We start from the raw sequence: 24851 nt of genomic DNA, 5'->3' as shown, positions 1-24851 counted from the left end.
ACGGGAAGATACTTTTTTTTAAGTTTGAAGTTTCAAAAACACCCCAATGGGGGGGTATTGGGTGATTTTCGGAAAAATTTGGGAATTTTTGTTTCTCTAATTTCTATGCTAAAAGATGCGCCTTGGAACGCTCTTTAAAATGCCGTTGGAATTTTTGATCTAGCTGCACGGGAAGTTACTTTTTTTTAAGTTTGAAGTTTCAAAAACACCCCAATGGGGGGGTATTGGGTGATTTTCGGAAAAATTTGGGAATTTTTGTTTCTCTAATTTCTATGCTAAAAGATGCGCCTTGGAACGCTCTTTAAAATGCCGTTGGAATTTTTGATCTAGCTGCACGGGAAGTTACTTTTTTTTAAGTTTGAAGTTTCAAAAACACCCCAATGGGGGGGTATTGGGTGATTTTCGGAAAAATTTGGGAATTTTTCTCTCTCTAATTTCTATGCTAAAAGATGCGCCTTGGAACGCTCTTTAAAATGCCGTTGGAATTTTTGATCTAGCTGCACGGGAAGTTACTTTTTTTTAAGTTTGAAGTTTCAAAAACACCCCAATGGGGGGGTATTGGGTGATTTTCGGAAAAATTTGGGAATTTTTGTTTCTCTAATTTCTATGCTAAAAGATGCGCCTTGGAACGCTCTTTAAAATGCCGTTGGAATTTTTGATCTAGCTGCACGGGAAGTTACTTTCTTTTAAGTTTGAAGTTTCAAAAACACCCCAATGGGGGGGTATTGGGTGATTTTCGGAAAAATTTGGGAATTTTTGTTTCTCTAATTTCTATGCTAAAAGATGCGCCTTGGAACGCTCTTTAAAATGCCGTTGGAATTTTTGATCTAGCTGCACGGGAAGTTACTTTTTTTTAAGTTTGAGGTTTCAAAAACACCCCAATGGGGGGGTATTGGGTGATTTTCGGAAAAATTTGGGAATTTTTTTTTCTCTAATTTCTATGCTAAAAGATGCGCCTTGGAACGCTCTTTAAAATGCCGTTGGAATTTTTGATCTAGCTGCACGGGAAGTTACTTTCTTTTAAGTTTGAAGTTTCAAAAACACCCCAATGGGGGGGTATTGGGTGATTTTCGGAAAAATTTGGGAATTTTTGTTTCTCTAATTTCTATGCTAAAAGATGCGCCTTGGAACGCTCTTTAAAATGCCGTTGGAATTTTTGATCTAGCTGCACGGGAAGTTACTTTTTCTTAAGTTTGAAGTTTCAAAAACACCCCAATGGGGGGGTATTGGGTAATTTTCGGAAAAATTTGCGAATTTTTTTTTCTCTAATTTCTATGCTAAAAGATGCGCCTTGGAACGCTCTTTAAAATGCCGTTGGAATTTTTGATCTAGCTGCACGGGAAGTTACTTTTTTTTAAGTTTGAAGTTTCAAAAACACCCCAATGGGGGGGTATTGGGTGATTTTCGGAAAAATTTGGGAATTTTTTTTTCTCTAATTTCTATGCTAAAAGATGCCCCTTGGAACGCTCTTTAAAATGCCGTTGGAATTTTTGATCTAGCTGCACGGGAAGTTACTTTTTTTTAAGTTTGAAGTTTCAAAAACACTCCAATGGGGGGGTATTGGGTGATTTTCGGAAAAATTTGGGAATTTTTTTTTCTCTAATTTCTATGCTAAAAGATGCGCCTTGGAACGCTCTTTAAAATGCCGTTGGAATTTTTGATCTAGCTGCACGGGAAGTTACTTTTTTTTAAGTTTGAAGTTTCAAAAACACCCCAATGGGGGGGTATTGGGTGATTTTCGGAAAAATTTGGGAATTTTTTTTTCTCTAATTTCTATGCTAAAAGATGCGCCTTGGAACGCTCTTTAAAATGCCGTTGGAATTTTTGATCTAGCTGCACGGGAAGTTACTTTTTTTTAAGTTTGAAGTTTCAAAAACACCCCAATGGGGGGGTATTGGGTGATTTTCGGAAAAATTTGGGAATTTTTGTTTCTCTAATTTCTATGCTAAAAGATGCGCCTTGGAACGCTCTTTGAAATGCCGTTGGAATTTTTGATCTAGCTGCACGGGAAGTTACTTTTTTTTAAGTTTGAAGTTTCAAAAACACCCCAATGGGGGGGTATTGGGTGATTTTCGGAAAAATTTGGGAATTTTTGTTTCTCTAATTTCTATGCTAAAAGATGCGCCTTGGAACGCTCTTTAAAATGCCGTTGGAATTTTTGATCTAGCTGCACGGGAAGTTACTTTTTTTTAAGTTTGAAGTTTCAAAAACACCCCAATGGGGGGGTATTGGGTGATTTTCGGAAAAATTTGCGAATTTTTGTTTCTCTAATTTCTATGCTAAAAGATGCGCCTTGGAACGCTCTTTAAAATGCCGTTGGAATTTTTGATCTAGCTGCACGGGAAGTTACTTTTTTTTAAGTTTGAAGTTTCAAAAACACCCCAATGGGGGGGTATTGGGTGATTTTCGGAAAAATTTGGGAATTTTTCTCTCTCTAATTTCTATGCTAAAAGATGCGCCTTGGAACGCTCTTTAAAATGCCGTTGGAATTTTTGATCTAGCTGCACGGGAAGTTACTTTTTTTTAAGTTTGAAGTTTCAAAAACACCCCAATGGGGGGGTATTGGGTGATTTTCGGAAAAATTTGGGAATTTTTTTTTCTCTAATTTCTATGCTAAAAGATGCGCCTTGGAACGCTCTTTAAAATGCCGTTGGAATTTTTGATCTAGCTGCACGGGAAGTTACTTTTTTTTAAGTTTGAAGTTTCAAAAACACCCCAATGGGGGGGTATTGGGTGATTTTCGGAAAAATTTGGGAATTTTTGTTTCTCTAATTTCTATGCTAAAAGATGCGCCTTGGAACGCTCTTTAAAATGCCGTTGGAATTTTTGATCTAGCTGCACGGGAAGTTACTTTTTTTTAAGTTTGAAGTTTCAAAAACACCCCAATGGGGGGGTATTGGGTGATTTTCGGAAAAATTTGCGAATTTTTGTTTCTCTAATTTCTATGCTAAAAGATGCGCCTTGGAACGCTCTTTAAAATGCCGTTGGAATTTTTGATCTAGCTGCACGGGAAGTTACTTTTTTTTAAGTTTGAAGTTTCAAAAACACCCCAATGGGGGGGTATTGGGTGATTTTCGGAAAAATTTGGGAATTTTTCTCTCTCTAATTTCTATGCTAAAAGATGCGCCTTGGAACGCTCTTTAAAATGCCGTTGGAATTTTTGATCTAGCTGCACGGGAAGTTACTTTTTTTTAAGTTTGAAGTTTCAAAAACACCCCAATGGGGGGGTATTGGGTGATTTTCGGAAAAATTTGGGAATTTTTGTTTCTCTAATTTCTATGCTAAAAGATGCGCCTTGGAACGCTCTTTAAAATGCCGTTGGAATTTTTGCTCTAGCTGCACGGGAAGTTACTTTTTTTTAAGTTTGAAGTTTCAAAAACACCCCAATGGGGGGGTATTGGGTGATTTTCGGAAAAATTTGCGAATTTTTGTTTCTCTAATTTCTATGCTAAAAGATGCGCCTTGGAACGCTCTTTAAAATGCCGTTGGAATTTTTGATCTAGCTGCACGGGAAGTTACTTTTTCTTAAGTTTGAAGTTTCAAAAACACCCCAATGGGGGGGTATTGGGTAATTTTCGGAAAAATTTGGGAATTTTTTTTTCTCTAATTTCTATGCTAAAAGATGCGCCTTGGAACGCTCTTTAAAATGCCGTTGGAATTTTTGATCTAGCTGCACGGGAAGTTACTTTTTTTTAAGTTTGAAGTTTCAAAAACACCCCAATGGGGGGGTATTGGGTGATTTTCGGAAAAATTTGCGAATTTTTGTTTCTCTAATTTCTATGCTAAAAGATGCGCCTTGGAACGCTCTTTAAAATGCCGTTGGAATTTTTGATCTAGCTGCACGGGAAGTTACTTTTTTTTAAGTTTGAAGTTTCAAAAACACCCCAATGGGGGGGTATTGGGTGATTTTCGGAAAAATTTGGGAATTTTTGTTTCTCTAATTTCTATGCTAAAAGATGCGCCTTGGAACGCTCTTTAAAATGCCGTTGGAATTTTTGATCTAGCTGCACGGGAAGTTACTTTTTTTTAAGTTTGAAGTTTCAAAAACACCCCAATGGGGGGGTATTGGGTGATTTTCGGAAAAATTTGCGAATTTTTGTTTCTCTAATTTCTATGCTAAAAGATGCGCCTTGGAACGCTCTTTAAAATGCCGTTGGAATTTTTGATCTAGCTGCACGGGAAGTTACTTTTTTTTAAGTTTGAAGTTTCAAAAACACCCCAATGGGGGGGTATTGGGTGATTTTCGGAAAAATTTGGGAATTTTTCTCTCTCTAATTTCTATGCTAAAAGATGCGCCTTGGAACGCTCTTTAAAATGCCGTTGGAATTTTTGATCTAGCTGCACGGGAAGTTACTTTTTTTTAAGTTTGAAGTTTCAAAAACACCCCAATGGGGGGGTATTGGGTGATTTTCGGAAAAATTTGGGAATTTTTTTTTCTCTAATTTCTATGCTAAAAGATGCGCCTTGGAACGCTCTTTAAAATGCCGTTGGAATTTTTGATCTAGCTGCACGGGAAGTTACTTTTTTTTAAGTTTGAAGTTTCAAAAACACCCCAATGGGGGGGTATTGGGTGATTTTCGGAAAAATTTGGGAATTTTTTTTTCTCTAATTTCTATGCTAAAAGATGCGCCTTGGAACGCTCTTTAAAATGCCGTTGGAATTTTTGATCTAGCTGCACGGGAAGTTACTTTTTTTTAAGTTTGAAGTTTCAAAAACACCCCAATGGGGGGGTATTGGGTGATTTTCGGAAAAATTTGGGAATTTTTTTTTCTCTAATTTCTATGCTAAAAGATGCGCCTTGGAACGCTCTTTAAAATGCCGTTGGAATTTTTGATCTAGCTGCACGGGAAGTTACTTTTTTTTAAGTTTGAAGTTTCAAAAACACCCCAATGGGGGGGTATTGGGTGATTTTCGGAAAAATTTGGGAATTTTTTTTTCTCTAATTTCTATGCTAAAAGATGCGCCTTGGAACGCTCATTAAAATGCCGTTGGAATTTTTGATCTAGCTGCACGGGAAGTTACTTTTTTTTAAGTTTGAAGTTTCAAAAACACCCCAATGGGAGGGTATTGGGTGATTTTCGGAAAAATTTGGGAATTTTTTTTTCTCTAATTTCTATGCTAAAAGATGCGCCTTGGAACGCTCTTTAAAATGCCGTTGGAATTTTTGATCTAGCTGCACGGGAAGTTACTTTTTTTTAAGTTTGAAGTTTCAAAAACACCCCAATGGGGGGGTATTGGGTGATTTTCGGAAAAATTTGGGAATTTTTTTTTCTCTAATTTCTATGCTAAAAGATGCGCCTTGGAACGCTCTTTAAAATGCCGTTGGAATTTTTGATCTAGCTGCACGGGAAGTTACTTTTTTTTAAGTTTGAAGTTTCAAAAACACCCCAATGGGGGGGTATTGGGTGATTTTCGGAAAAATTTGGGAATTTTTCTCTCTCTAATTTCTATGCTAAAAGATGCGCCTTGGAACGCTCTTTAAAATGCCGTTGGAATTTTTGATCTAGCTGCACGGGAAGTTACTTTTTTTTAAGTTTGAAGTTTCAAAAACACCCCAATGGGGGGGTATTGGGTGATTTTCGGAAAAATTTGGGAATTTTTTTTTCTCTAATTTCTATGCTAAAAGATGCGCCTTGGAACGCTCTTTAAAATGCCGTTGGAATTTTTGATCTAGCTGCACGGGAAGTTACTTTTTTTTAAGTTTGAAGTTTCAAAAACACCCCAATGGGGGGGGTATTGGGTGATTTTTGGAAAAATTTGGGAATTTTTCTCTCTCTAATTTCTATGCTAAAAGATGCGCCTTGGAACGCTCTTTAAAATGCCGTTGGAATTTTTGATCTAGCTGCACGGGAAGTTACTTTTTTTTAAGTTTGAAGTTTCAAAAACACCCCAATGGGGGGGTATTGGGTGATTTTCGGAAAAATTTGGGAATTTTTTTTTCTCTAATTTCTATGCTAAAAGATGCGCCTTGGAACGCTCTTTAAAATGCCGTTGGAATTTTTGATCTAGCTGCACGGGAAGTTACTTTTTTTTAAGTTTGAAGTTTCAAAAACACCCCAATGGGGGGGGTATTGGGTGATTTTTGGAAAAATTTGCGAATTTTTTTTTCTCTAATTTCTATGCTAAAAGATGCGCCTTGGAACTCTCTTTAAAATGCCGTTGGAATTTTTGATCTAGCTGCACGGGAAGTTACTTTTTTTTAAGTTTGAAGTTTCAAAAACACCCCAATGGGGGGGTATTGGGTGATTTTCGGAAAAATTTGGGAATTTTTTTTCTCTAATTTCTATGCTAAAAGATGCGCCTTGGAACGCTCTTTAAAATGCCGTTGGAATTTTTGATCTAGCTGCACGGGAAGTTACTTTTTTTTAAGTTTGAAGTTTCAAAAACACCCCAATGGGGGGGTATTGGGTGATTTTCGGAAAAATTTGGGAATTTTTCTCTCTCTAATTTCTATGCTAAAAGATGCGCCTTGGAACGCTCTTTAAAATGCCGTTGGAATTTTTGATCTAGCTGCACGGGAAGTTACTTTTTTTTAAGTTTGAAGTTTCAAAAACACCCCAATGGGGGAGTATTGGGTGATTTTCGGAAAAATTTGGGAATTTTTTTTTCTCTAATTTCTATGCTAAAAGATGCGCCTTGGGACGCTCTTTAAAATGCCGTTGGAATTTTTGATCTATCTGCACGGGAAGTTACTTTTTTTTAAGTTTGAAGTTTCAAAAACACTCCAATGGGGGGGTATTGGGTGATTTTCGGAAAAATTTGGGAATTTTTTTTTCTCTAATTTCTATGCTAAAAGATGCGCCTTGGAACGCTCTTTAAAATGCCGTTGGAATTTTTGATCTAGCTGCACGGGAAGTTACTTTTTTTTAAGTTTGAAGTTTCAAAAACACCCCAATGGGGGGGTATTGGGTGATTTTCGGAAAAATTTGGGAATTTTTCTCTCTCTAATTTCTATGCTAAAAGATGCGCCTTGGAACGCTCTTTAAAATGCCGTTGGAATTTTTGATCTAGCTGCACGGGAAGTTACTTTTTTTTAAGTTTGAAGTTTCAAAAACACCCCAATGGGGGAGTATTGGGTGATTTTCGGAAAAATTTGGGAATTTTTTTTTCTCTAATTTCTATGCTAAAAGATGCGCCTTGGGACGCTCTTTAAAATGCCGTTGGAATTTTTGATCTATCTGCACGGGAAGTTACTTTTTTTTAAGTTTGAAGTTTCAAAAACACTCCAATGGGGGGGTATTGGGTGATTTTCGGAAAAATTTGGGAATTTTTTTTTCTCTAATTTCTATGCTAAAAGATGCGCCTTGGAACGCTCTTTAAAATGCCGTTGGAATTTTTGATCTAGCTGCACGGGAAGTTACTTTTTTTTAAGTTTGAAGTTTCAAAAACACCCCAATGGGGGGGTATTGGGTGATTTTCGGAAAAATTTGGGAATTTTTTTTTCTCTAATTTCTATGCTAAAAGATGCGCCTTGGAACGCTCTTTAAAATGCCGTTGGAATTTTTGATCTAGCTGCACGGGAAGTTACTTTTTTTTAAGTTTGAAGTTTCAAAAACACTCCAATGGGGGGGTATTGGGTGATTTTCGGAAAAATTTGGGAATTTTTTTTTCTCTAATTTCTATGCTAAAAGATGCGCCTTGGAACGCTCTTTAAAATGCCGTTGGAATTTTTGATCTAGCTGCACGGGAAGTTACTTTTTTTTAAGTTTGAAGTTTCAAAAACACCCCAATGGGGGGGTATTGGGTGATTTTCGGAAAAATTTGGGAATTTTTTTTTCTCTAATTTCTATGCTAAAAGATGCGCCTTGGAACGCTCTTTAAAATGCCGTTGGAATTTTTGATCTAGCTGCACGGGAAGTTACTTTTTTTTAAGTTTGAAGTTTCAAAAACACCCCAATGGGGGGGTATTGGGTGATTTTCGGAAAAATTTGGGAATTTTTTTTTCTCTAATTTCTATGCTAAAAGATGCGCCTTGGAACGCTCTTTAAAATGCCGTTGGAATTTTTGATCTAGCTGCACGGGAAGTTACTTTTTTTTAAGTTTGAAGTTTCAAAAACACCCCAATGGGGGGGTATTGGGTGATTTTCGGAAAAATTTGGGAATTTTTTTTTCTCTAATTTCTATGCTAAAAGATGCGCCTTGGAACGCTCTTTAAAATGCCGTTGGAATTTTTGATCTAGCTGCACGGGAAGTTACTTTTTTTTAAGTTTGAAGTTTCAAAAACACCCCAATGGGGGGGTATTGGGTGATTTTCGGAAAAATTTGGGAATTTTTTTTTCTCTAATTTCTATGCTAAAAGATGCGCCTTGGAACGCTCTTTAAAATGCCGTTGGAATTTTTGATCTAGCTGCACGGGAAGTTACTTTTTTTTAAGTTTGAAGTTTCAAAAACACCCCAATGGGAGGGTATTGGGTGATTTTCGGAAAAATTTGGGAATTTTTTTTTCTCTAATTTCTATGCTAAAAGATGCGCCTTGGAACGCTCTTTAAAATGCCGTTGGAATTTTTGATCTAGCTGCACGGGAAGTTACTTTTTTTTAAGTTTGAAGTTTCAAAAACACCCCAATGGGGGGGTATTGGGTGATTTTCGGAAAAATTTGGGAATTTTTTTTTCTCTAATTTCTATGCTAAAAGATGCGCCTTGGAACGCTCTTTAAAATGCCGTTGGAATTTTTGATCTAGCTGCACGGGAAGTTACTTTTTTTTAAGTTTGAAGTTTCAAAAACACCCCAATGGGGGGGTATTGGGTGATTTTCGGAAAAATTTGGGAATTTTTCTCTCTCTAATTTCTATGCTAAAAGATGCGCCTTGGAACGCTCTTTAAAATGCCGTTGGAATTTTTGATCTAGCTGCACGGGAAGTTACTTTTTTTTAAGTTTGAAGTTTCAAAAACACCCCAATGGGGGGGTATTGGGTGATTTTCGGAAAAATTTGGGAATTTTTTTTTCTCTAATTTCTATGCTAAAAGATGCGCCTTGGAACGCTCTTTAAAATGCCGTTGGAATTTTTGATCTAGCTGCACGGGAAGTTACTTTTTTTTAAGTTTGAAGTTTCAAAAACACCCCAATGGGGGGGGTATTGGGTGATTTTTGGAAAAATTTGCGAATTTTTTTTTCTCTAATTTCTATGCTAAAAGATGCGCCTTGGAACTCTCTTTAAAATGCCGTTGGAATTTTTGATCTAGCTGCACGGGAAGTTACTTTTTTTTAAGTTTGAAGTTTCAAAAACACCCCAATGGGGGGGTATTGGGTGATTTTCGGAAAAATTTGGGAATTTTTTTTTCTCTAATTTCTATGCTAAAAGATGCGCCTTGGAACGCTCTTTAAAATGCCGTTGGAATTTTTGATCTAGCTGCACGGGAAGTTACTTTTTTTTAAGTTTGAAGTTTCAAAAACACCCCAATGGGGGGGTATTGGGTGATTTTCGGAAAAATTTGGGAATTTTTCTCTCTCTAATTTCTATGCTAAAAGATGCGCCTTGGAACGCTCTTTAAAATGCCGTTGGAATTTTTGATCTAGCTGCACGGGAAGTTACTTTTTTTTAAGTTTGAAGTTTCAAAAACACCCCAATGGGGGAGTATTGGGTGATTTTCGGAAAAATTTGGGAATTTTTTTTTCTCTAATTTCTATGCTAAAAGATGCGCCTTGGGACGCTCTTTAAAATGCCGTTGGAATTTTTGATCTATCTGCACGGGAAGTTACTTTTTTTTAAGTTTGAAGTTTCAAAAACACTCCAATGGGGGGGTATTGGGTGATTTTCGGAAAAATTTGGGAATTTTTTTTTCTCTAATTTCTATGCTAAAAGATGCGCCTTGGAACGCTCTTTAAAATGCCGTTGGAATTTTTGATCTAGCTGCACGGGAAGTTACTTTTTTTTAAGTTTGAAGTTTCAAAAACACCCCAATGGGGGGGTATTGGGTGATTTTCGGAAAAATTTGGGAATTTTTTTTTCTCTAATTTCTATGCTAAAAGATGCGCCTTGGAACGCTCTTTAAAATGCCGTTGGAATTTTTGATCTAGCTGCACGGGAAGTTACTTTTTTTTAAGTTTGAAGTTTCAAAAACACCCCAATGGGGGGGTATTGGGTGATTTTCGGAAAAATTTGGGAATTTTTTTTTCTCTAATTTCTATGCTAAAAGATGCGCCTTGGAACGCTCTTTAAAATGCCGTTGGAATTTTTGATCTAGCTGCACGGGAAGTTACTTTTTTTTAAGTTTGAAGTTTCAAAAACACCCCAATGGGGGGGTATTGGGTGATTTTCGGAAAAATTTGGGAATTTTTTTTTCTCTAATTTCTATGCTAAAAGATGCGCCTTGGAACGCTCTTTAAAATGCCGTTGGAATTTTTGATCTAGCTGCACGGGAAGTTACTTTTTTTTAAGTTTGAAGTTTCAAAAACACCCCAATGGGAGGGTATTGGGTGATTTTCGGAAAAATTTGGGAATTTTTTTTTCTCTAATTTCTATGCTAAAAGATGCGCCTTGGAACGCTCTTTAAAATGCCGTTGGAATTTTTGATCTAGCTGCACGGGAAGTTACTTTTTTTTAAGTTTGAAGTTTCAAAAACACCCCAATGGGGGGGTATTGGGTGATTTTCGGAAAAATTTGGGAATTTTTTTTTCTCTAATTTCTATGCTAAAAGATGCGCCTTGGAACGCTCTTTAAAATGCCGTTGGAATTTTTGATCTAGCTGCACGGGAAGTTACTTTTTTTTAAGTTTGAAGTTTCAAAAACACCCCAATGGGGGGGTATTGGGTGATTTTCGGAAAAATTTGGGAATTTTTCTCTCTCTAATTTCTATGCTAAAAGATGCGCCTTGGAACGCTCTTTAAAATGCCGTTGGAATTTTTGATCTAGCTGCACGGGAAGTTACTTTTTTTTAAGTTTGAAGTTTCAAAAACACCCCAATGGGGGGGTATTGGGTGATTTTCGGAAAAATTTGGGAATTTTTTTTTCTCTAATTTCTATGCTAAAAGATGCGCCTTGGAACGCTCTTTAAAATGCCGTTGGAATTTTTGATCTAGCTGCACGGGAAGTTACTTTTTTTTAAGTTTGAAGTTTCAAAAACACCCCAATGGGGGGGGTATTGGGTGATTTTTGGAAAAATTTGGGAATTTTTCTCTCTCTAATTTCTATGCTAAAAGATGCGCCTTGGAACGCTCTTTAAAATGCCGTTGGAATTTTTGATCTAGCTGCACGGGAAGTTACTTTTTTTTAAGTTTGAAGTTTCAAAAACACCCCAATGGGGGGGTATTGGGTGATTTTCGGAAAAATTTGGGAATTTTTTTTTCTCTAATTTCTATGCTAAAAGATGCGCCTTGGAACGCTCTTTAAAATGCCGTTGGAATTTTTGATCTAGCTGCACGGGAAGTTACTTTTTTTTAAGTTTGAAGTTTCAAAAACACCCCAATGGGGGGGGTATTGGGTGATTTTTGGAAAAATTTGCGAATTTTTTTTTCTCTAATTTCTATGCTAAAAGATGCGCCTTGGAACTCTCTTTAAAATGCCGTTGGAATTTTTGATCTAGCTGCACGGGAAGTTACTTTTTTTTAAGTTTGAAGTTTCAAAAACACCCCAATGGGGGGGTATTGGGTGATTTTCGGAAAAATTTGGGAATTTTTTTTCTCTAATTTCTATGCTAAAAGATGCGCCTTGGAACGCTCTTTAAAATGCCGTTGGAATTTTTGATCTAGCTGCACGGGAAGTTACTTTTTTTTAAGTTTGAAGTTTCAAAAACACCCCAATGGGGGGGTATTGGGTGATTTTCGGAAAAATTTGGGAATTTTTCTCTCTCTAATTTCTATGCTAAAAGATGCGCCTTGGAACGCTCTTTAAAATGCCGTTGGAATTTTTGATCTAGCTGCACGGGAAGTTACTTTTTTTTAAGTTTGAAGTTTCAAAAACACCCCAATGGGGGAGTATTGGGTGATTTTCGGAAAAATTTGGGAATTTTTTTTTCTCTAATTTCTATGCTAAAAGATGCGCCTTGGGACGCTCTTTAAAATGCCGTTGGAATTTTTGATCTATCTGCACGGGAAGTTACTTTTTTTTAAGTTTGAAGTTTCAAAAACACTCCAATGGGGGGGTATTGGGTGATTTTCGGAAAAATTTGGGAATTTTTTTTTCTCTAATTTCTATGCTAAAAGATGCGCCTTGGAACGCTCTTTAAAATGCCGTTGGAATTTTTGATCTAGCTGCACGGGAAGTTACTTTTTTTTAAGTTTGAAGTTTCAAAAACACCCCAATGGGGGGGTATTGGGTGATTTTCGGAAAAATTTGCGAATTTTTTTTTCTCTAATTTCTATGCTAAAAGATGCGCCTTGGAACGCTCTTTAAAATGCCGTTGGAATTTTTGATCTAGCTGCACGGGAAGTTACTTTTTTTTAAGTTTGAAGTTTCAAAAACACTCCAATGGGGGGGTATTGGGTGATTTTCGGAAAAATTTGGGAATTTTTTTTTCTCTAATTTCTATGCTAAAAGATGCGCCTTGGAACGCTCTTTAAAATGCCGTTGGAATTTTTGATCTAGCTGCACGGGAAGTTACTTTTTTTTAAGTTTGAAGTTTCAAAAACACCCCAATGGGGGGGTATTGGGTGATTTTCGGAAAAATTTGGGAATTTTTTTTTCTCTAATTTCTATGCTAAAAGATGCGCCTTGGAACGCTCTTTAAAATGCCGTTGGAATTTTTGATCTAGCTGCACGGGAAGTTACTTTTTTTTAAGTTTGAAGTTTCAAAAACACCCCAATGGGGGGGTATTGGGTGATTTTCGGAAAAATTTGGGAATTTTTTTTTCTCTAATTTCTATGCTAAAAGATGCGCCTTGGAACGCTCTTTAAAATGCCGTTGGAATTTTTGATCTAGCTGCACGGGAAGTTACTTTTTTTTAAGTTTGAAGTTTCAAAAACACCCCAATGGGGGGGTATTGGGTGATTTTCGGAAAAATTTGGGAATTTTTTTTTCTCTAATTTCTATGCTAAAAGATGCGCCTTGGAACGCTCTTTAAAATGCCGTTGGAATTTTTGATCTAGCTGCACGGGAAGTTACTTTTTTTTAAGTTTGAAGTTTCAAAAACACCCCAATGGGGGGGTATTGGGTGATTTTCGGAAAAATTTGGGAATTTTTTTTTCTCTAATTTCTATGCTAAAAGATGCGCCTTGGAACGCTCTTTAAAATGCCGTTGGAATTTTTGATCTAGCTGCACGGGAAGTTACTTTTTTTTAAGTTTGAAGTTTCAAAAACACCCCAATGGGAGGGTATTGGGTGATTTTCGGAAAAATTTGGGAATTTTTTTTTCTCTAATTTCTATGCTAAAAGATGCGCCTTGGAACGCTCTTTAAAATGCCGTTGGAATTTTTGATCTAGCTGCACGGGAAGTTACTTTTTTTTAAGTTTGAAGTTTCAAAAACACCCCAATGGGGGGGTATTGGGTGATTTTCGGAAAAATTTGGGAATTTTTTTTTCTCTAATTTCTATGCTAAAAGATGCGCCTTGGAACGCTCTTTAAAATGCCGTTGGAATTTTTGATCTAGCTGCACGGGAAGTTACTTTTTTTTAAGTTTGAAGTTTCAAAAACACCCCAATGGGGGGGTATTGGGTGATTTTCGGAAAAATTTGGGAATTTTTCTCTCTCTAATTTCTATGCTAAAAGATGCGCCTTGGAACGCTCTTTAAAATGCCGTTGGAATTTTTGATCTAGCTGCACGGGAAGTTACTTTTTTTTAAGTTTGAAGTTTCAAAAACACCCCAATGGGGGGGTATTGGGTGATTTTCGGAAAAATTTGGGAATTTTTTTTTCTCTAATTTCTATGCTAAAAGATGCGCCTTGGAACGCTCTTTAAAATGCCGTTGGAATTTTTGATCTAGCTGCACGGGAAGTTACTTTTTTTTAAGTTTGAAGTTTCAAAAACACCCCAATGGGGGGGGTATTGGGTGATTTTTGGAAAAATTTGCGAATTTTTTTTTCTCTAATTTCTATGCTAAAAGATGCGCCTTGGAACTCTCTTTAAAATGCCGTTGGAATTTTTGATCTAGCTGCACGGGAAGTTACTTTTTTTTAAGTTTGAAGTTTCAAAAACACCCCAATGGGGGGGTATTGGGTGATTTTCGGAAAAATTTGGGAATTTTTTTTTCTCTAATTTCTATGCTAAAAGATGCGCCTTGGAACGCTCTTTAAAATGCCGTTGGAATTTTTGATCTAGCTGCACGGGAAGTTACTTTTTTTTAAGTTTGAAGTTTCAAAAACACCCCAATGGGGGGGTATTGGGTGATTTTCGGAAAAATTTGGGAATTTTTCTCTCTCTAATTTCTATGCTAAAAGATGCGCCTTGGAACGCTCTTTAAAATGCCGTTGGAATTTTTGATCTAGCTGCACGGGAAGTTACTTTTTTTTAAGTTTGAAGTTTCAAAAACACCCCAATGGGGGAGTATTGGGTGATTTTCGGAAAAATTTGGGAATTTTTTTTTCTCTAATTTCTATGCTAAAAGATGCGCCTTGGGACGCTCTTTAAAATGCCGTTGGAATTTTTGATCTATCTGCACGGGAAGTTACTTTTTTTTAAGTTTGAAGTTTCAAAAACACTCCAATGGGGGGGTATTGGGTGATTTTCGGAAAAATTTGGGAATTTTTTTTTCTCTAATTTCTATGCTAAAAGATGCGCCTTGGAACGCTCTTTAAAATGCCGTTGGAATTTTTGATCTAGCTGCACGGGAAGTTACTTTTTTTTAAGTTTGAAGTTTCAAAAACACCCCAATGGGGGGGTATTGGGTGATTTTCGGAAAAATTTGGGAATTTTTTTTTCTCTAATTTCTATGCTAAAAGATGCGCCTTGGAACGCTCTTTAAAATGCCGTTGGAATTTTTGATCTAGCTGCACGGGAAGTTACTTTTTTTTAAGTTTGAAGTTTCAAAAACACCCCAATGGGGGGGTATTGGGTGATTTTCGGAAAAATTTGGGAATTTTTCTCTCTCTAATTTCTATGCTAAAAGATGCGCCTTGGAACGCTCTTTAAAATGCCGTTGGAATTTTTGATCTAGCTGCACGGGAAGTTACTTTTTTTTAAGTTTGAAGTTTCAAAAACACCCCAATGGGGGGGTATTGGGTGATTTTCGGAAAAATTTGGGAATTTTTTTTTCTCTAATTTCTATGCTAAAAGATGCGCCTTGGAACGCTCTTTAAAATGCCGTTGGAATTTTTGATCTAGCTGCACGGGAAGTTACTTTTTTTTAAGTTTGAAGTTTCAAAAACACCCCAATGGGGGGGGTATTGGGTGATTTTTGGAAAAATTTGGGAATTTTTCTCTCTCTAATTTCTATGCTAAAAGATGCGCCTTGGAACGCTCTTTAAAATGCCGTTGGAATTTTTGATCTAGCTGCACGGGAAGTTACTTTTTTTTAAGTTTGAAGTTTCAAAAACACCCCAATGGGGGGGTATTGGGTGATTTTCGGAAAAATTTGGGAATTTTTTTTTCTCTAATTTCTATGCTAAAAGATGCGCCTTGGAACGCTCTTTAAAATGCCGTTGGAATTTTTGATCTAGCTGCACGGGAAGTTACTTTTTTTTAAGTTTGAAGTTTCAAAAACACCCCAATGGGGGGGGTATTGGGTGATTTTTGGAAAAATTTGCGAATTTTTTTTTCTCTAATTTCTATGCTAAAAGATGCGCCTTGGAACTCTCTTTAAAATGCCGTTGGAATTTTTGATCTAGCTGCACGGGAAGTTACTTTTTTTTAAGTTTGAAGTTTCAAAAACACCCCAATGGGGGGGTATTGGGTGATTTTCGGAAAAATTTGGGAATTTTTTTTCTCTAATTTCTATGCTAAAAGATGCGCCTTGGAACGCTCTTTAAAATGCCGTTGGAATTTTTGATCTAGCTGCACGGGAAGTTACTTTTTTTTAAGTTTGAAGTTTCAAAAACACCCCAATGGGGGGGTATTGGGTGATTTTCGGAAAAATTTGGGAATTTTTCTCTCTCTAATTTCTATGCTAAAAGATGCGCCTTGGAACGCTCTTTAAAATGCCGTTGGAATTTTTGATCTAGCTGCACGGGAAGTTACTTTTTTTTAAGTTTGAAGTTTCAAAAACACCCCAATGGGGGAGTATTGGGTGATTTTCGGAAAAATTTGGGAATTTTTTTTTCTCTAATTTCTATGCTAAAAGATGCGCCTTGGGACGCTCTTTAAAATGCCGTTGGAATTTTTGATCTATCTGCACGGGAAGTTACTTTTTTTTAAGTTTGAAGTTTCAAAAACACTCCAATGGGGGGGTATTGGGTGATTTTCGGAAAAATTTGGGAATTTTTTTTTCTCTAATTTCTATGCTAAAAGATGCGCCTTGGAACGCTCTTTAAAATGCCGTTGGAATTTTTGATCTAGCTGCACGGGAAGTTACTTTTTTTTAAGTTTGAAGTTTCAAAAACACCCCAATGGGGGGGTATTGGGTGATTTTCGGAAAAATTTGGGAATTTTTTTTTCTCTAATTTCTATGCTAAAAGATGCGCCTTGGAACGCTCTTTAAAATGCCGTTGGAATTTTTGATCTAGCTGCACGGGAAGTTACTTTTTTTTAAGTTTGAAGTTTCAAAAACACCCCAATGGGGGGGTATTGGGTGATTTTCGGAAAAATTTGGGAATTTTTTTTTCTCTAATTTCTATGCTAAAAGATGCGCCTTGGAACGCTCTTTAAAATGCCGTTGGAATTTTTGATCTAGCTGCACGGGAAGTTACTTTTTTTTAAGTTTGAAGTTTCAAAAACACCCCAATGGGGGGGTATTGGGTGATTTTCGGAAAAATTTGGGAATTTTTTTTTCTCTAATTTCTATGCTAAAAGATGCGCCTTGGAACGCTCTTTAAAATGCCGTTGGAATTTTTGATCTAGCTGCACGGGAAGTTACTTTTTTTTAAGTTTGAAGTTTCAAAAACACCCCAATGGGAGGGTATTGGGTGATTTTCGGAAAAATTTGGGAATTTTTTTTTCTCTAATTTCTATGCTAAAAGATGCGCCTTGGAACGCTCTTTAAAATGCCGTTGGAATTTTTGATCTAGCTGCACGGGAAGTTACTTTTTTTTAAGTTTGAAGTTTCAAAAACACCCCAATGGGGGGGTATTGGGTGATTTTCGGAAAAATTTGGGAATTTTTTTTTCTCTAATTTCTATGCTAAAAGATGCGCCTTGGAACGCTCTTTAAAATGCCGTTGGAATTTTTGATCTAGCTGCACGGGAAGTTACTTTTTTTTAAGTTTGAAGTTTCAAAAACACCCCAATGGGGGGGTATTGGGTGATTTTCGGAAAAATTTGGGAATTTTTCTCTCTCTAATTTCTATGCTAAAAGATGCGCCTTGGAACGCTCTTTAAAATGCCGTTGGAATTTTTGATCTAGCTGCACGGGAAGTTACTTTTTTTTAAGTTTGAAGTTTCAAAAACACCCCAATGGGGGGGTATTGGGTGATTTTCGGAAAAATTTGGGAATTTTTTTTTCTCTAATTTCTATGCTAAAAGATGCGCCTTGGAACGCTCTTTAAAATGCCGTTGGAATTTTTGATCTAGCTGCACGGGAAGTTACTTTTTTTTAAGTTTGAAGTTTCAAAAACACCCCAATGGGGGGGGTATTGGGTGATTTTTGGAAAAATTTGCGAATTTTTTTTTCTCTAATTTCTATGCTAAAAGATGCGCCTTGGAACTCTCTTTAAAATGCCGTTGGAATTTTTGATCTAGCTGCACGGGAAGTTACTTTTTTTTAAGTTTGAAGTTTCAAAAACACCCCAATGGGGGGGTATTGGGTGATTTTCGGAAAAATTTGGGAATTTTTTTTTCTCTAATTTCTATGCTAAAAGATGCGCCTTGGAACGCTCTTTAAAATGCCGTTGGAATTTTTGATCTAGCTGCACGGGAAGTTACTTTTTTTTAAGTTTGAAGTTTCAAAAACACCCCAATGGGGGGGTATTGGGTGATTTTCGGAAAAATTTGGGAATTTTTCTCTCTCTAATTTCTATGCTAAAAGATGCGCCTTGGAACGCTCTTTAAAATGCCGTTGGAATTTTTGATCTAGCTGCACGGGAAGTTACTTTTTTTTAAGTTTGAAGTTTCAAAAACACCCCAATGGGGGAGTATTGGGTGATTTTCGGAAAAATTTGGGAATTTTTTTTTCTCTAATTTCTATGCTAAAAGATGCGCCTTGGGACGCTCTTTAAAATGCCGTTGGAATTTTTGATCTATCTGCACGGGAAGTTACTTTTTTTTAAGTTTGAAGTTTCAAAAACACTCCAATGGGGGGGTATTGGGTGATTTTCGGAAAAATTTGGGAATTTTTTTTTCTCTAATTTCTATGCTAAAAGATGCGCCTTGGAACGCTCTTTAAAATGCCGTTGGAATTTTTGATCTAGCTGCACGGGAAGTTACTTTTTTTTAAGTTTGAAGTTTCAAAAACACCCCAATGGGGGGGTATTGGGTGATTTTCGGAAAAATTTGGGAATTTTTTTTTCTCTAATTTCTATGCTAAAAGATGCGCCTTGGAACGCTCTTTAAAATGCCGTTGGAATTTTTGATCTAGCTGCACGGGAAGTTACTTTTTTTTAAGTTTGAAGTTTCAAAAACACCCCAATGGGGGGGTATTGGGTGATTTTCGGAAAAATTTGGGAATTTTTTTTTCTCTAATTTCTATGCTAAAAGATGCGCCTTGGAACGCTCTTTAAAATGCCGTTGGAATTTTTGATCTAGCTGCACGGGAAGTTACTTTTTTTTAAGTTTGAAGTTTCAAAAACACCCCAATGGGGGGGTATTGGGTGATTTTCGGAAAAATTTGGGAATTTTTTTTTCTCTAATTTCTATGCTAAAAGATGCGCCTTGGAACGCTCTTTAAAATGCCGTTGGAATTTTTGATCTAGCTGCACGGGAAGTTACTTTTTTTTAAGTTTGAAGTTTCAAAAACACCCCAATGGGAGGGTATTGGGTGATTTTCGGAAAAATTTGGGAATTTTTTTTTCTCTAATTTCTATGCTAAAAGATGCGCCTTGGAACGCTCTTTAAAATGCCGTTGGAATTTTTGATCTAGCTGCACGGGAAGTTACTTTTTTTTAAGTTTGAAGTTTCAAAAACACCCCAATGGGGGGGTATTGGGTGATTTTCGGAAAAATTTGGGAATTTTTTTTTCTCTAATTTCTATGCTAAAAGATGCGCCTTGGAACGCTCTTTAAAATGCCGTTGGAATTTTTGATCTAGCTGCACGGGAAGTTACTTTTTTTTAAGTTTGAAGTTTCAAAAACACCCCAATGGGGGGGTATTGGGTGATTTTCGGAAAAATTTGGGAATTTTTCTCTCTCTAATTTCTATGCTAAAAGATGCGCCTTGGAACGCTCTTTAAAATGCCGTTGGAATTTTTGATCTAGCTGCACGGGAAGTTACTTTTTTTTAAGTTTGAAGTTTCAAAAACACCCCAATGGGGGGGTATTGGGTGATTTTCGGAAAAATTTGGGAATTTTTTTTTCTCTAATTTCTATGCTAAAAGATGCGCCTTGGAACGCTCTTTAAAATGCCGTTGGAATTTTTGATCTAGCTGCACGGGAAGTTACTTTTTTTTAAGTTTGAAGTTTCAAAAACACCCCAATGGGGGGGGTATTGGGTGATTTTTGGAAAAATTTGGGAATTTTTCTCTCTCTAATTTCTATGCTAAAAGATGCGCCTTGGAACGCTCTTTAAAATGCCGTTGGAATTTTTGATCTAGCTGCACGGGAAGTTACTTTTTTTTAAGTTTGAAGTTTCAAAAACACCCCAATGGGGGGGTATTGGGTGATTTTCGGAAAAATTTGGGAATTTTTTTTTCTCTAATTTCTATGCTAAAAGATGCGCCTTGGAACGCTCTTTAAAATGCCGTTGGAATTTTTGATCTAGCTGCACGGGAAGTTACTTTTTTTTAAGTTTGAAGTTTCAAAAACACCCCAATGGGGGGGGTATTGGGTGATTTTTGGAAAAATTTGCGAATTTTTTTTTCTCTAATTTCTATGCTAAAAGATGCGCCTTGGAACTCTCTTTAAAATGCCGTTGGAATTTTTGATCTAGCTGCACGGGAAGTTACTTTTTTTTAAGTTTGAAGTTTCAAAAACACCCCAATGGGGGGGTATTGGGTGATTTTCGGAAAAATTTGGGAATTTTTTTTCTCTAATTTCTATGCTAAAAGATGCGCCTTGGAACGCTCTTTAAAATGCCGTTGGAATTTTTGATCTAGCTGCACGGGAAGTTACTTTTTTTTAAGTTTGAAGTTTCAAAAACACCCCAATGGGGGGGTATTGGGTGATTTTCGGAAAAATTTGGGAATTTTTCTCTCTCTAATTTCTATGCTAAAAGATGCGCCTTGGAACGCTCTTTAAAATGCCGTTGGAATTTTTGATCTAGCTGCACGGGAAGTTACTTTTTTTTAAGTTTGAAGTTTCAAAAACACCCCAATGGGGGAGTATTGGGTGATTTTCGGAAAAATTTGGGAATTTTTTTTTCTCTAATTTCTATGCTAAAAGATGCGCCTTGGGACGCTCTTTAAAATGCCGTTGGAATTTTTGATCTATCTGCACGGGAAGTTACTTTTTTTTAAGTTTGAAGTTTCAAAAACACTCCAATGGGGGGGTATTGGGTGATTTTCGGAAAAATTTGGGAATTTTTTTTTCTCTAATTTCTATGCTAAAAGATGCGCCTTGGAACGCTCTTTAAAATGCCGTTGGAATTTTTGATCTAGCTGCACGGGAAGTTACTTTTTTTTAAGTTTGAAGTTTCAAAAACACCCCAATGGGGGGGTATTGGGTGATTTTCGGAAAAATTTGCGAATTTTTTTTTCTCTAATTTCTATGCTAAAAGATGCGCCTTGGAACGCTCTTTAAAATGCCGTTGGAATTTTTGATCTAGCTGCACGGGAAGTTACTTTTTTTTAAGTTTGAAGTTTCAAAAACACTCCAATGGGGGGGTATTGGGTGATTTTCGGAAAAATTTGGGAATTTTTTTTTCTCTAATTTCTATGCTAAAAGATGCGCCTTGGAACGCTCTTTAAAATGCCGTTGGAATTTTTGATCTAGCTGCACGGGAAGTTACTTTTTTTTAAGTTTGAAGTTTCAAAAACACCCCAATGGGGGGGTATTGGGTGATTTTCGGAAAAATTTGGGAATTTTTTTTTCTCTAATTTCTATGCTAAAAGATGCGCCTTGGAACGCTCTTTAAAATGCCGTTGGAATTTTTGATCTAGCTGCACGGGAAGTTACTTTTTTTTAAGTTTGAAGTTTCAAAAACACCCCAATGGGGGGGTATTGGGTGATTTTCGGAAAAATTTGGGAATTTTTTTTTCTCTAATTTCTATGCTAAAAGATGCGCCTTGGAACGCTCTTTAAAATGCCGTTGGAATTTTTGATCTAGCTGCACGGGAAGTTACTTTTTTTTAAGTTTGAAGTTTCAAAAACACCCCAATGGGGGGGTATTGGGTGATTTTCGGAAAAATTTGGGAATTTTTTTTTCTCTAATTTCTATGCTAAAAGATGCGCCTTGGAACGCTCTTTAAAATGCCGTTGGAATTTTTGATCTAGCTGCACGGGAAGTTACTTTTTTTTAAGTTTGAAGTTTCAAAAACACCCCAATGGGGGGGTATTGGGTGATTTTCGGAAAAATTTGGGAATTTTTTTTTCTCTAATTTCTATGCTAAAAGATGCGCCTTGGAACGCTCTTTAAAATGCCGTTGGAATTTTTGATCTAGCTGCACGGGAAGTTACTTTTTTTTAAGTTTGAAGTTTCAAAAACACCCCAATGGGAGGGTATTGGGTGATTTTCGGAAAAATTTGGGAATTTTTTTTTCTCTAATTTCTATGCTAAAAGATGCGCCTTGGAACGCTCTTTAAAATGCCGTTGGAATTTTTGATCTAGCTGCACGGGAAGTTACTTTTTTTTAAGTTTGAAGTTTCAAAAACACCCCAATGGGGGGGTATTGGGTGATTTTCGGAAAAATTTGGGAATTTTTTTTTCTCTAATTTCTATGCTAAAAGATGCGCCTTGGAACGCTCTTTAAAATGCCGTTGGAATTTTTGATCTAGCTGCACGGGAAGTTACTTTTTTTTAAGTTTGAAGTTTCAAAAACACCCCAATGGGGGGGTATTGGGTGATTTTCGGAAAAATTTGGGAATTTTTCTCTCTCTAATTTCTATGCTAAAAGATGCGCCTTGGAACGCTCTTTAAAATGCCGTTGGAATTTTTGATCTAGCTGCACGGGAAGTTACTTTTTTTTAAGTTTGAAGTTTCAAAAACACCCCAATGGGGGGGTATTGGGTGATTTTCGGAAAAATTTGGGAATTTTTTTTTCTCTAATTTCTATGCTAAAAGATGCGCCTTGGAACGCTCTTTAAAATGCCGTTGGAATTTTTGATCTAGCTGCACGGGAAGTTACTTTTTTTTAAGTTTGAAGTTTCAAAAACACCCCAATGGGGGGGGTATTGGGTGATTTTTGGAAAAATTTGCGAATTTTTTTTTCTCTAATTTCTATGCTAAAAGATGCGCCTTGGAACTCTCTTTAAAATGCCGTTGGAATTTTTGATCTAGCTGCACGGGAAGTTACTTTTTTTTAAGTTTGAAGTTTCAAAAACACCCCAATGGGGGGGTATTGGGTGATTTTCGGAAAAATTTGGGAATTTTTTTTTCTCTAATTTCTATGCTAAAAGATGCGCCTTGGAACGCTCTTTAAAATGCCGTTGGAATTTTTGATCTAGCTGCACGGGAAGTTACTTTTTTTTAAGTTTGAAGTTTCAAAAACACCCCAATGGGGGGGTATTGGGTGATTTTCGGAAAAATTTGGGAATTTTTCTCTCTCTAATTTCTATGCTAAAAGATGCGCCTTGGAACGCTCTTTAAAATGCCGTTGGAATTTTTGATCTAGCTGCACGGGAAGTTACTTTTTTTTAAGTTTGAAGTTTCAAAAACACCCCAATGGGGGAGTATTGGGTGATTTTCGGAAAAATTTGGGAATTTTTTTTTCTCTAATTTCTATGCTAAAAGATGCGCCTTGGGACGCTCTTTAAAATGCCGTTGGAATTTTTGATCTATCTGCACGGGAAGTTACTTTTTTTTAAGTTTGAAGTTTCAAAAACACTCCAATGGGGGGGTATTGGGTGATTTTCGGAAAAATTTGGGAATTTTTTTTTCTCTAATTTCTATGCTAAAAGATGCGCCTTGGAACGCTCTTTAAAATGCCGTTGGAATTTTTGATCTAGCTGCAGGGGAAGTTACTTTTTTTTAAGTTTGAAGTTTCAAAAACACCCCAATGGGGGGGTATTGGGTGATTTTCGGAAAAATTTGGGAATTTTTTTTTCTCTAATTTCTATGCTAAAAGATGCGCCTTGGAACGCTCTTTAAAATGCCGTTGGAATTTTTGATCTAGCTGCACGGGAAGTTACTTTTTTTTAAGTTTGAAGTTTCAAAAACACCCCAATGGGGGGGTATTGGGTGATTTTCGGAAAAATTTGGGAATTTTTGTTTCTCTAATTTCTATGCTAAAAGATGCGCCTTGGAACGCTCTTTAAAATGCCGTTGGAATTTTTGATCTAGCCGGCAAAATTGCAAAATTGACCGGCTAATCGAACGGTACTCCGAGGGGACGAGCCTCGCGTCGAATGGAATCTCTCCCCGATTTCCGGCTACTTGCAACAAAGTTGGAAGACGTGACTGGCCGGTTAAATCCTCCTCGTCGTCCGGCCCCTTTATGGAAGTGTCCTACGTGTCGTTCTCTAACGAGCCGCATTGTTGCATAATTTTCAGTTTCTTGTGGGCATAGGCGTGAACCACCGGCAAACACCTTGCTCGAATGCCTCGAGCATACCCTCGAACACCTCTATCGACTAGAAGATTCGACTCTGGTTTCGTCGTCGCGCTGACGAGTCCTCGTCAATTTACTTTTCCACGCTTCGCTCATTCTCAATTCTAATTGCCAGGCAATTTTAGTGTCCCGCGAAAGATTATCGGGCTTTGAATGTTCTCCAAAAAATATTTAGCTACGAAAAGCGAGTTTCGTTATTGTCACCCGGGAATGCGAGAAATATGAAATCGTACGATTCTAGAACCTCACGTTTCTCTCGTGTACCGTTCGAAGCTACTCGCCGATCGAATAATTAGCTCCGCTCGCACTTTGCACCCGATCCTTCGCATACTCCGTGCTATTGGAGAACGATCGTTTCCCCCCCGTGGAGAACGCGCGAGCCAGCATCGGAGGAGTACCTGCACGTGCAGGTCCGCACGGACGAAATGCCGGATTAATTGTTTAAACAAGCGCCGCGGAGGTGTCGTAAAGTCTCGGCCGTTCCCGTGAAGGCTGACCAAGGACGGACGCAAGGGGAAGTACTCGCGTTGAACAAGGAGGAAGAGAGTCAGCTATAACCCGGATAAGTGTTCGAACCTCTCGACCTTTACGGATGGTGTCGCGTAACCTCGTCGGGTATTCGAACGCAGCCATTTGAATATAATTTCCATTTCGTATAGCGTCGTACGTACGCTCGCGAATCTTCGATTATGCGGAAAACAAGAAGGAACGGCCACGAGCTTACCCTCGACGATTTCCGTTTCCTTTGTCCTCGCGTTTCCACTTTACGTTTCTACACGACACGTTGGTTTGCGCGCCATGGCACTTGCTAATTAACCGTTAGAAGTCGGTTTTTAATTGGACGGGCTAGGGCGAAGAGGAGCGAGGGGCGCATTGGAGAACGGAAGGGAAAATGTGAAGGATCGCGGGTCGAGGGAGCGAGATGGTATCATTAATATTGATACGAGATATGACGATCGAATTATGTATGCGGACGGAATTATGCGGGCGCTTGTTTACTCGGGACTGTGTCTAACGAATCGATTCGTTAGG

Source organism: Xylocopa sonorina, chromosome 1 (assembly GCF_050948175.1).
Source record: "Xylocopa sonorina isolate GNS202 chromosome 1, iyXylSono1_principal, whole genome shotgun sequence".
Classification (NCBI taxonomy): Eukaryota; Metazoa; Arthropoda; class Insecta; order Hymenoptera; family Apidae; genus Xylocopa; species Xylocopa sonorina.
The sequence above is the reverse complement of the archived record's forward strand: the minus strand, read 5'-3'. Positions refer to the sequence as shown.